General features: G+C 35.0%; 1 protein-coding gene across 8 annotated transcripts in view; it reads left to right on the top strand.

Annotated features, from left to right (window-relative positions):
* The window catches only part of LOC134847966 (sperm flagellar protein 2-like), a 584,566-nt gene that overhangs the window by 17,190 nt on the left and 554,649 nt on the right, over positions 1-12,727 (top strand). The window lies entirely within an intron of this gene.

The following is a 12,727-nucleotide window of genomic DNA, read 5'->3' as shown; positions in this document are numbered from 1 at the left end:
AGGTATAATAATTAAAATTCAAATCTCAAAAGCTTTACCAATTTTACTACAGTTTGTAAGTAAGCGGGGGCTATTCTCGTGGGAGAATGATCAAATGGGTAAAAAAACTCGTTGACGAAGGACAGAAAACAAAGACAGTTGAAAGTCAATTATTTATAGAATCAATTGTCGTTCAAATAAAAGAAACTAACAAGCCCGCCTCCAAAATTCAATTGGCTCGCAGAAAAAGATGCTGTTTTGACCAAGCTATCCCATCAAAACAAAACTTTGAAAAATTTCAAGTTAGGCCATATCGTATATCGGTTTGCAAAACTTTAGGCTTTATATATACGAATCGGTTCCCGAGAGAATGTTTTTCTAAGCAAGCTATTCAAGCTATGAAACTCTGAAATATTTCAAAATATTTCATGGAGCAAATCGGATAACGCAACTTGCGGTTTTCATATGGAAGCTATTTAAGCAATAAACCATTGAAATATTTCAAGTTGTTTCATAGAGCGAATCAATAAGCAAAAAAAATAAGTGTTTCTAGGCAAGCTTGGAAAGTTTTTTTAGAAAGCTTGTCTGGTGGCATTTGTAGCACCTGCAGTCGGTCGCGTTCGTTTCCCGTAAATTTTTTGTCTCCTTGGTTTCTTCCCGTCCCTGTTATCGACTATTTCGACATCCTTTTTTGAGTGCTCCCACTGGTTCTCTCTTTTTTTGGAATCCGCCTCCCACCAATCCATTCGATGTCGTTGGTCCCCAATTGTGCAAGCGTAGTTCCTTGCGTACTTATTGCCTCGCCTATACGATAGCCGGAGTTTTTGTAGATCGGCATTTTTTTCATACCTCCCGATTTTTCATGTTAATTAGATTAAGGTCCTGAAGGTGCATCTTACCGCTAGTCGTTTGGCAACATGTTATTAAGCTGTTGTTTTCACCATAGAGCTGGAAAGTTTCATAAATCGTGTTTTTCTTTTTTCAATATCGCTTCAATTGCGTCGAGAACCTTTGTATAGCGCTGACCCCTACCTCTAGATGTGTCTTCCTATTGTGGAGCTGATGCAAAAACCTAAACTTGATGTTAGGGTTAGCTTAACCTGGGTCTTTATATCAATAGCAAGTTCAATCATTTTGACGCTTCTGAAGAGATTTCCATGAGAACTTTTTGCTCCGTTTTTAGACGCCTCAGATTAAAAAGTAACCTGGTAAGTTAACCTGTATGTGATGTTTCGGCCGGTCAACGCCTCAACTATTCTACTCTGCGGGTAATTGTGGACGAAAATTTCCTCCAAGTAGTCCCCAACAGTCTACCATCTGTCAAAATCAGAAGAGTCGAAACCTCCGAGCGGCGATTCGAACATTCCTTCATCATTTGATGTGTACAGTCTCTGATTCGACATGTCTAATTGAGGTAATCAGTTTCTATTTTCAAATACAATTTTTTAAAGCTACAGATTTTTTCAGTTACAATCGATGTGATAAAAGCAGTTTAAAATTTTTTTTATGTAAAAACATACCACACTAATGCATTTTTGAGTTTTATTTAATTAAATGTGACTTACAATGAATTTTAAAATGAAGTTTACTTGGGGTCAATGGTCCAAAACACTTAGTTTATATAAAGCAGAATATTGTCTCGGTTCATGGTAAGGGAGCGTAGACGTTTCGTTGCTTTGCGAGAGGACTAAAACAATTGGAAGGCATCTGTTGGAACGTGGGCGTTATCAACGGACCTTGTCATTTAAGATATTGCGTTGATATGAATTATCAAAACAACACTATCCCAAACCACTATCAAGACCATTAATTGAAAAAACTCTGAACAGCAGGCCAGTTTTTGTAAAATCCACTAAAAAAACATTTTAATTCTTTCAATCATGGTTTCAGCTGGACTCGAAAATTTTCAAATAGCTGACCTAAGAAAAAAAATTCCCGAGCACGCCAATGATAATTTAACAATAGGACTGAGGACTTAAGTTAAAAAGATATATTTGTGCTTGATTTTTTTTCGCGCAAATTACTTTGTTTGTAAGGTGACTGATATTGATGATCATCGTCAATCTGTACTTTTGTAAACTAACAGAAAACTTTGAAAAGGTCTGCATTTTGAAAACCCGTTCTATTCGAATTTTGTGTTTTTTATGGTTGTTGTAAATTTACCAACTCCGATTTAGTTAATCAGTTTTTTCTTTTTTTTTCTGCCGAAAAACTTCTTGCCGAATTGAGTCGTTTGATTTGTACATATATGTATGGACGATTTTTTTACTCATCATAGAATCAAAAACTGTCGGTCTTGATACCACTGTGAAGTGCTTCGAGACTAAATTTTTAAGTGAATTTCCTAGTCGGCCTATTTTATAAAAAAACTTTAATTTATAAAAAACTCAGACAAAGATATGAAAATTTAGGTAAACCATTTTTTGCCTAAAAGACATTTTTTATATCAAAATTTTGTTTTGAGGTTTGTGTTTCTTTTTCTGTCGGTTAATTTGTCTTGCTACACTTGTAGTGTACTGGCAAGTGATGCGAAGTTTCGCTTGGCTTGTGCATGAAAAAATATATCCAAAATTTTTTTTGACTTCTTGGCATAAATTTTTAGTTTTAAATGTAGTAGTATGTGGTTGAAATTGTGGCAAAAAACTCAAGCTATAATAATTAAAATTCGAATCTCAAAATTTTACCAATTTTACTACAGTATGTAAGTAAGCGGGGGCTATTCTCGTGGGAGAATGATCAAATGGGTAAAAAACTTATTGGCGAAGGACCGAAAACAAAAACAGTCGAAAGTCAATTATTAATAGAATCAATTGTCGTTCAAATAAAAGAAACTAACAAGCCCGCCTCCAGAGTCCAATTGGCTCGCAGAGAAAGATGCTGTTTCGACCAAGCTATCCCATCAAAAAAAAAACGTTGAAAAATTTCAAGTTAGGCCATATGGTAAATCGGTTTGAAAAATTTAGGCTTCATAGTACGAATCGGTTCCCGAGAAAATGAAATTTTTCTAAGAAGCTATTCAAGCTATGAAACTCTGAAATATTTCAAAATGTTTCATGGAGCAAATCGGATAACGCAACTTACGGTTTTCATTTGGAAGCTATTTAAGCAATAAACTCTTGAAATATTTCAAGTTGTTTCATAGAGCGAATCAATAAGCAAAAAAAGTTAAGTGTTTCTAGGCAAGCTTGGCAAAAAGTTAAAATTTTTTAGAAAGCTTGTCTGGTGGAATTTGTAGCACCTGCATTCGGTCGCGTTGATTTCCCGTAAATTTTTTGTCTCCTTGGTTTCTTCCCGTCCCTGTTATCGACTATTTCGATATTCTTCTTTGAGTGCAACCACTGGTTCTCTCTTTATTTGGAATCCGCCTCCCACCAATCCATTCGATGTCGTTGGTCCCCAATTAGGCAAGCGTAGATCCTTGCGTACTTATTGCCTCACTTATACGATAGCCGGAGTTTTTGTAGATCGGCACTTTTTTTCATACCTCCCGATTTTTCATGTTAATTAGATTAAGGTCCTGAAGGTGCATCTTACCGCTATTCGTTTGGCAACGTGTTATTAAGCTGTTGTTCTCACCATAGAGCTGGAAAGTTTCACAAATCGTGTTTCTCTTTTTTCAATTCCGCTTCGATTGCGTCGAGAACCTTTGTATAGCGCTGACCCCTACCTCTAGATGTGTCTTCCTATTGTGGAGCTGATGCAAAAACCTAAACTTGATGTTAGGGTTAGCTTAACCTGGGTCGTTTTGTTCAGGGTTGGAAAGAAAAGTATATCGATTCCGAAGAATGATTTTGACTTTCTCGTGAAGTACTTTAACCACTATGCCATTCCCGTGTTTACTAAGTACAATGAAATGAAATTTAAGTTTTAGATAATGCTTCCTGATTGAGCATCTTTAGCTATGATACAAAAGAACAAAAGAATGATACAAAAGAACTCTGCGCTCTCTCTCTCTCTCTCTCTCTCCGGACTACTGGAGTTGAAACTTTAAGTTTTGCTTAATTTCCTTGGCTTCGATTTATCTATGATCTCTACCCGTTGTATATTTTCTCCTCTCCTTTTATCGACAAGTAGCAAATGATGACCCCGCCCATTTTGCTTACCATGGCCCTCTAAGTTCCGCTTTGGCGTGACAACGTCTCTTTGTTACCGCTGTTGGATACGAGCCATCGTATTCGGATTCGCTGTTTTTTCCGTGGGCAGTGTCTCAGTTCCCACATCGATTGATTGAAACTCCGCAGGTTCTGCGAATAAGCTCTCGCGTTTGTTGTCGCGCTCTGCGCTCTTACGGACTGTTTTCGTTTTGTCGCGCCTTCTTTGCGTTTTTTCTGTTTTTTTTTGTCAATTCACGATTTCCCTCGGACGTCAAGTTGTCCTTTTCAGCTTCACCGGTGTGTTCGCTTCTATGTTTTTCGTTGCGCTGCTCGTTTCGTCTTTTGTCACCTTTCGCTGCTCGGGCCAACAGAGATGTTGACCAATTGACCTTCAGCATTCCATCTTTGTTGTCAGTTTTTGACTCGATATCGAGCTCAAAAAAATCGCCCCTTCCTTTTTCTCGTTTGCGTCGCTAACGCTTGCTTTTTCCTCACCTTTCATATGAGTTGTTTGCAAATTTCTGCGGTTTTGATTTTGGTGTGGTCGATTTCCATGTGGCAACTCCGATTTTCGAAGCACGCTAACTTGCTTAACCTAATACTTTGCTCGTTTTTTGCTATCAGTCTTAATGAGTTAGGTCCCTAAGGTTAACTCATAGAGTAATTTCGGATAGGGTACACCGTCTGCTCGTCACGCTATCTTATTTTCGGCCGCATAGATTCGTGCAACTTCTTAGTCTAATACCGATCCTAATCTTACTCTTATATCTACTAGTCTCAGGGTGTTTAACTAGTCCCTGCTAGGCTCAATAGGTCTAGAGTATACTGGCTTATTGCAACTGCTTTAGTTCTCTTGGAGAGGTAACTAATTTCTAAGTTAAATTCAAATCTCTCTGGTGCTGAAATTACAAGTAATTTCAGCAATTACAAATAAGTGGGTTGTTAGTTAGATGGATTATGATTCGTTAATATTAAATATTTTACAGTGGTAAAATATCTAATTTATCCAATAATAAAATGTAGTTTAGATCAGGTTCCATTATGTTATAAAGCTCTTGTTCAGATCGCATTTATAATACATCGTAATGAGCTGGTATAAGTGCTCTGAGCATCCTAGTGATGCGCTCGATTATCTTTTTTGCGAACTGATTGCTGAATTTCCCCTCATTTAAATTCATTGGGAAGTTCCAATATATTAAGTTACACTTGGTATCAAACTCCCCAGTTGATACCTGCCAAATGTGACATGCTCCTTGTCTCTGGTTCTATTTTAAATAAACAAACAGATCTCTATTGTAAAACCTTTGATCCGCTTAGGCTTACTATAAGTAGGTTGTTTTGGCAGTTTTGTATCACGAAATCATTGGACCTTTCGCAACGTAAGCGTCGTCCCATGGCTTTCAATCGCAAGTAATTACGTTAATTTTGAAAAAACTTGCGGTTCGCATCTGATGTAATATTTCAACAGGTCGTTGCTGATGACCAGACTGAAAGTCGACTCAGGGCTACCATGATGTATTTTTTTTACTCATTCAGACAAATTATGGGCCCCTAAACGTTGAGTCGAACCGACTCATTCGGTTCCTTGGGTTCTGAAACTTTTCAGGAGACCTTTTTTAAGGTATTGTTTTGTAATTTTTGCCGACGTTAATGGACTCTCTCCATTTGCCCCGACTGACGCAATAGACCTAAACACATACTGGTTTCAAATGTTTTTGGCCGCTGCAAACATATTGGTTTTGCCGCAATGATTGAAAAGGAGTCTTTTGTTATTAGCCACGTGTAGAATTGTGTTGATAATTAGCTTCTCGCCGTCTACAGAGCATTTCACTTTTCAAAGACGTTGTTCAGGAGTTGTGCATTTTACTTGTTCATCGCGTAGACCTTCTCATTGGTGTCTGGTTCTCTCGAAATTATCATCTCGCTGATCGCGTCTAACTGAGGGGCTGAACTCTTCTACAGTTTGACAAATTTTGATTTAATTAATTCTGGTAAGTACGTAGTGTACTAAGCTTTTTGTAGTTTTGGAGAAAATTAGACACAAGGATTTTGTTAAGATTCCCGGGTTGACCTCCATACACCGAAAATGCTTATTATACAATTGCATACATCAAGTGTACGGAGAAAACGCTTGTCATACAATTTTCATACATTTTCGAAAAATAATAGAAAAAAATTAAACCATTTCTGCGGCTTTTTGAGAACAGTTGAATAGACTGGTGATAAAAAAAAAACTGATTTTAATTTTTTTTTTGAAAAAAATGCTTAGCATGCAAAAAAAATTTCTCGGAAAATGTTTGTTTGCGTACAAAATTCGATTTGCGCTTGAAAACAAAAACAAAAAAAATTTTTGGGGCAAATTTTCAAAATTACTTGAAAAAATTTTTGGGTCGTATATGGAAATTGTATGCTAAGCATTTTTTTCAAAAAAAAATTTAAAATCAGTTTTTTTGTCACCAGTCCATTCAACTGTTCTCAAAAAGCCGCAGAAATGGTTTAATTTTTTTTCTATTATTTTTCGAAAATGTATGAAAATTGTATGACAAGCGTTTTCTCCATACACTTGATGTATGCAATTGTATGATAAGCATTTTCGGTGTATGGAGGTCAACCCGGGAATCTTAACAAAATCATTGTTTCTAACTTTTTTCCCTAAAAGACTTTTTTTAAATCAAAATTTTGCTTTGAGGTTTGTGTTTCATTTTCTGTCGGTTAATTCGTCTTGCTACACTTGTAGTGTACTGGCAAGTGATGCGAAGTTTCGCTTGGCTTGTGCATGAAAAAATATATCCAAAATTTTTTTTTGACTTTTTGGCCTAAGTTTTTAGTTTTAACTGTAGTATATGGTTAAAAGTGTGGCAAAAAAATCAAGCTATAATAATTAAAATTCGAATCTCAAAGCTTTACCAATTTTACTACAGTATGTAAGTAAGCGGGGGCTATTCTCGTGGGAGAATGATCAAATGGGTAAAAAACTCATTGGCGAAGGACCGAAAACAAAAACAGTTGAAAGTCAATTATTAATAGAATCAATTGTGGTTCAAATAAAAGAAATTAACAAGCCCGCCTCCAAAATTCAATTGGCTCGCAGAAAAAGATGCTGTTTTGACCAAGCTATCCCAGCAAAAAAAAACTTTGAAAAATTTCAAGTTAGGCCATATCGTATATCGGTTTGCAAAACTTTAGGCTTTATAGTACGAATCGGTTCCCGAGAAAACGAAGTTTTTCTGAGCAAGCTATTCAAGCTATGAAACTCTGAAATATTTTAAAATGTTTCATGGAGCAAATCGGATAACGCAACTTGCGGTTTTCATATGGAAGCTATTTAAGCAATAAACCATTGAAATATTTCAAGTTGTTTCATAGAGCGAATCAATAAGCAAAAAAAAATAAGTGTTTCTAGGCAAGCTTGGAAAGTTTTTTTAGAAAGCTTGTCTGGTGGCATTTGTAGCACCTGCAGTCGGTCGCGTTCGTTTCCCGTAATTTTTTTGTCTCCTTGGTTTCTTCCCGTCCCTGTTATCGACTATTTCGACATCTTTTTTTGAGTGCTCCCACTGGTTCTCTCTTTTTTTGGAATCCGCCTCCCACCAATCCATTCGATGTCGTTGGTCCCCAATTGTGCAAGCGTAGTTCCTTGCGTACTTATTGCCTCGCCTATACGATAGCCGGAGTTTTTGTAGATCGGCATTTTTTTCATACCTCCCGATTTTTCATGTTAATTAGATTAAGGTCCTGAAGGTGCATCTTACCGCTAGTCGTTTGGCAACATGTTATTAAGCTGTTGTTTTCACCATAGAGCTGGAAAGTTTCATAAATCGTGTTTCTCTTTTTTCAATATCGCTTCAATTGCGTCGAGAACCTTTGTATAGCGCTGGCCCCTCCCTCTAGATGTGGTTTCCTATTGTGGAGCTGATTTTGCCGTTTTTCCCCGAGGCAAAATATAAACTTGATGTTAGGGTTCGCTACCCTTTTTGCCGAATTATGTTTTCCTGTTGGCTTGGACCTGTTGGCTGATTGATTAACGTAAATTGATTCAGTAATGTAAGTTCAGAAGTCCAACCAATAACTCAATAACTGTAGTGAACTAATTTAATCACTTAGAAAATTTTTTATATCAATAGCAAGTTCTATCATTTTGACGCTTCTGAAGAGATTTCCATGAGAACTTTTTGCTCCGTTTTTAGACGCCTCAGATTAAAAAGTAACCTGGTAAGTTAACCTGTATGTGATGTTTCGGCCGGTCAACGCCTCAACTATTCTACTCTGCGGGTAATTGTGGACGAAAATTTCCTCCAAGTAGTCCCCAACAGTCTACCATCTGTCAAAATCAGAAGAGTCGAAACCTCCGAGCGGCGATTCGAACACTCCTTCATCATTTGATGTGTACAGTCTCTGATTCGACATGTCTAATTGAGGTAATCAGTTTCTATTTTTAAATACAATTTTTTAAAGCTACAGATTTTTTCAGTTACAATCGATGTGATAAAAGCAGTTTAAAATTTTTTTTATGTAAAAACATACCACTCTAATGCATTTTTGAGTTTTATGTAATTAAATGTGACTTACAATGAATTTTAAAATGAAGTTTACTTGGGGTCAATGGTCCAAAACACTTAGTTTATATAAAGCAGAATATTGTCTCGGTTCATGGTAAGGGAGCGTAGACGTTTCGTTGCTTTGCGAGAGGACTAAAACAATTGGAAGGCATCTGTTGGAACGTGGGCGTTATCAACGGACCTTGTCATTTAAGATATTGCGTTGATATGAATTATCAAAACAACACTATCCCAAACCACTATCAAGACCATTAATTGAAAAAACTCTGAACAGCAGGCCAGTTTTTGTAAAATCCACTAAAAAAAAACATTTTAATTCTTTCAATCATGGTTTCAGCTGGACTCGAAAATTTTCAAATAGCTGACCTAAGAAAAAAAATTCCCGAGCACGCCAATGATAATTTAATAATAGGACTGAGGACTTAAGTTAAAAAGATATATTTGTGCTTGATTTTTTTTCGCGCAAATTACTTTGTTTGTAAGGTGACTGATATTGATGATCATCGTCAATCTGTACTTTTGTAAACTAACAGAAAACTTTGAAAAGGTCTGCATTTTGAAAACCCGTTCTATTCGAATTTTGTGTTTTTTATGGTTGTTGTAAATTTACCAACTCCGATTTAGTTAATCAGTTTTTTCTTTTTTTTTCTGCCGAAAAACTTCTTGCCGAATTGAGTCGTTTGATTTGTACATATATGTATGGACGATTTTTTTACTCATCATAGAATCAAAAACTGTCGGTCTTGATACCACTGTGAAGTGCTTCGAGACTAAATTTTTAAGTGAATTTCCTAGTCGGCCTATTTTATAAAAAAAACTTCAATTTATAAAAAACTCAGACAAAGATATGAAAATTTAGGTAAACCATGTTTTGCCTAAAAGACATTTTTTATATCAAAATTTTGTTTTGAGGTTTGTGTTTCTTTTTCTGTCGGTTAATTTGTCTTGCTACACTTGTAGTGTACTGGCAAGTGATGCGAAGTTTCGCTTGGCTTGTGCATGAAAAAATATATCCAAAATTTTTTTTGACTTCTTGGCATAAATTTTTAGTTTTAAATGTAGTAGTATGTGGTTGAAATTGTGGCAAAAAACTCAAGCTATAATAATTAAAATTCGAATCTCAAAATTTTACCAATTTTACTACAGTATGTAAGTAAGCGGGGGCTATTCTCGTGGGAGAATGATCAAATGGGTAAAAAACTCATTGGCGAAGGACCGAAAACAAAAACAGTTGAAAGTCAATTATTAATAGAATCAATTGTGGTTCAAATAAAATAAAATAACAAGCCCGCCTCCAAAATTCAATTGGCTCGCAGAAAAAGATGCTGTTTTGACCAAGCTATCCCAGCAAAAAAAACTTTGAAAAATTTCAAGTTAGGCCATATCGTATATCGGTTTGCAAAACTTTAGGCTTTATAGTACGAATCGGTTCCCGAGAAAACGAAGTTTTTCTGAGCAAGCTATTCAAGCTATGAAACTCTGAAATATTTTAAAATGTTTCATGGAGCAAATCGGATAACGCAACTTACGGTTTTCATATGGAAGCTATTTAAGCAATAAACCATTGAAATATTTCAAGCTGTTTCATAGAGCGAATCAATAAGCAAAAAAATTAAGTGTTTCTAGGCAAGCTTGGCAAAAAGTTTAAGTTTTTTTTAGAAAGCTTGTCAAGCTATGAACTGAAACATTTCAATTTACTTCACAGAGCAAACTAGTTCGCCAAAGTTTCAAGTTTTTCAATTCAAGCTATTTAAAACAAAAAACTTTTAAGCATTTCTATGATTTGCAAACAGTGATTTGGTTCACAAAAATTATAAGAATTTCGAAGCAAGCTCTTGAACTATGACACTTTGAGTTAATTCCGGTTATTTTATAGAGTAGAAAAATTTGCAAAAAAAACTTATTTTTTTACGGAAGCTGTTCAAGCTATGAAAATTTAATTAATTGAAGTTTCTTCAAAAAAAGAACCCGATAGCAAACTGTTTTTCTGGTGAAACCTATAGAGTGATTTCTATTTTTTCTAAGTTTTTTAGTAATTTTTTTTGCGCGAGCTAATGGAGAAAGGAACTTCAAAAAAAGCTATTTTTAAACTGAACCTTTTTTGCTAAAAGTTACAGTTTTCCAAAGAAAGCAATTCAAGATATGAAACTTTGAAATATTTCAAGATATTTAATGAAACAATTCGGTTCAAGAAAAAAACTAGTTTAAGCAAGCTATTTGAAAACTTGAAGCTGTTCGAAACTTTAAAAAAATTCCGAATAAATTCATAGACTGACTCGGTTTGCAAAAATTTGAAGTTTTTCTGAGCAAGCTTTTAAAGCTATGAACTTTGAATTATTTCTTGTTATTTCATAGACTGAATCGTTCGCGAAAAGGTAGTTTTTCTGAGCTAGCTTTTAAAGCTAAGAAACACTGAAATATTTCCAGTTATTTTGTAGACCGAATCGTTTCGCAAAAACATTAAGTTTTTCTAAGCAAGCTTTTAAAGCCATGAAACTTTGAAGTACTTCATGTTATTTCATAAACTGAATCGTTCACGAAAAAGTTGAGTTTTTTTAAGCAAACTTTTCATCAAGCTACGAAACTTTAAATAATTTCAAGTTATTTCTTAGACTGAATTGGTTCGCGAAAATTTATACTTTTTTAAGCAAGCTGTAAAAGCTATGATACGCTAAATTATTTCAATTTATTTCAGATACTGAATCGGTTTGCGAACATTTAAATTTTTCTTAGCAAGTTTTTTAAGCTACGAAACGTTGAAACTTTTCCATTTATTTCATAGACCAAACAGATTTGCAAGAATTTTTTTTTCTAGCACAGAGGTTCCTTTTTTAAGTTCGTTCCAGACTGAAATGAGTCTGTAAACGCAAAATTTTGGACAAAAAGTAGGCAGGTATTGCTTAGCCTTAAAGTTGAATCAAGTTCATCTCGCTCTGATAATTGCTCTGAGTGATTCTTAAAGTACTGATCTAAGCCTTTCTAAATGTTGCGCTTGATAGCCCCTTAAGCATTAGGCCTTATGCTGAAAACGTGGCATTCATCTAATATATAAAATTAAATGAAGCAGTACTTTTTGTCTTTTATAACGAAATCCTTGATTAAAAACTTTGTTTCAATTCGCACGCAGTGACAGTTTGAAAATTTGCCGGCGGTCAGTAGCGACTCGAAACCCTTGAAATTTAAAATTTGCTCCAATTTGCCGGCATATAAAGTAATTTAAAAATTTTGATGCTTCTATTCATAGCTCCGATTTCAAAATCTTAAGATATCGAAATATTGATCCGATAAATCTCAATTTTTCCACGCTTTTGCAAATGTATATCAGCTGTTCAATTGGGTCTCATCTATCTATTTGGCCAGCTAATTTAGAGAAGTCTTAAATTATCAAATTATACGTCAATTACTCAGGTGTTCATTCTCTATGAATTGAAAAACTGCGGCCAATTTTTGAAGATTTGTATTCTGCACTAAGCTGAGAAAAGATTGATTTGAAAACGAAGAAAGCTTTCGACCGAGGGCGGGGGGCAACAGTGCCGAAAAATAACCAAAAAATGCGTGTAATTTTTTAGCAGGGGCGCAACAGCGGTTCTCCGTGATGAGCCGTACAGCTCGTATGTTAGTCCTTTCCCTCGTGGATAAATGGTCGTAATTTAACCTGAGTGAATTAACTGAAAAAAAGTTCAACAGTGTTGAAAATCGTCAATTTTTGGCTCTGTTCAACAACTTTTCAATTTTTGCTCCTGGTTACGCAGCAAAAAAACACCCGCATCTAGTTTCAAGCGTTAATAATCTTTAGTACCAGTCTTACTAAAATTGAGAAACAATCGATTTTAACCAACTAATAATCGATTATAATCTCTCTTTTTAAAATCAAACTATAATCATTTATAATACATTATAATCTATTATAATCGATTAATTATTCGTCTATTTTTCGATACAAGTATAATCAATTATATTTGAGTACAATCCATTATTTTTATTCAAATTTCTAATTCATTAGTTTTGCTCAAAAATCTATTATAACCGATTATAATTGATTATAATCCCTTTTGTTTGTTTATTTTGTCTTCGAAATTGTATTTAAATTGCTTATAT

The sequence above is a fragment of the Symsagittifera roscoffensis genome, chromosome 6 (genome assembly GCF_963678635.1).
Source record: "Symsagittifera roscoffensis chromosome 6, txSymRosc1.1, whole genome shotgun sequence".
Classification (NCBI taxonomy): domain Eukaryota; kingdom Metazoa; phylum Xenacoelomorpha; order Acoela; family Convolutidae; genus Symsagittifera; species Symsagittifera roscoffensis.
Note: the sequence above shows the minus strand (reverse complement) of the source record. Positions and strands in the feature narration are given on the sequence as shown.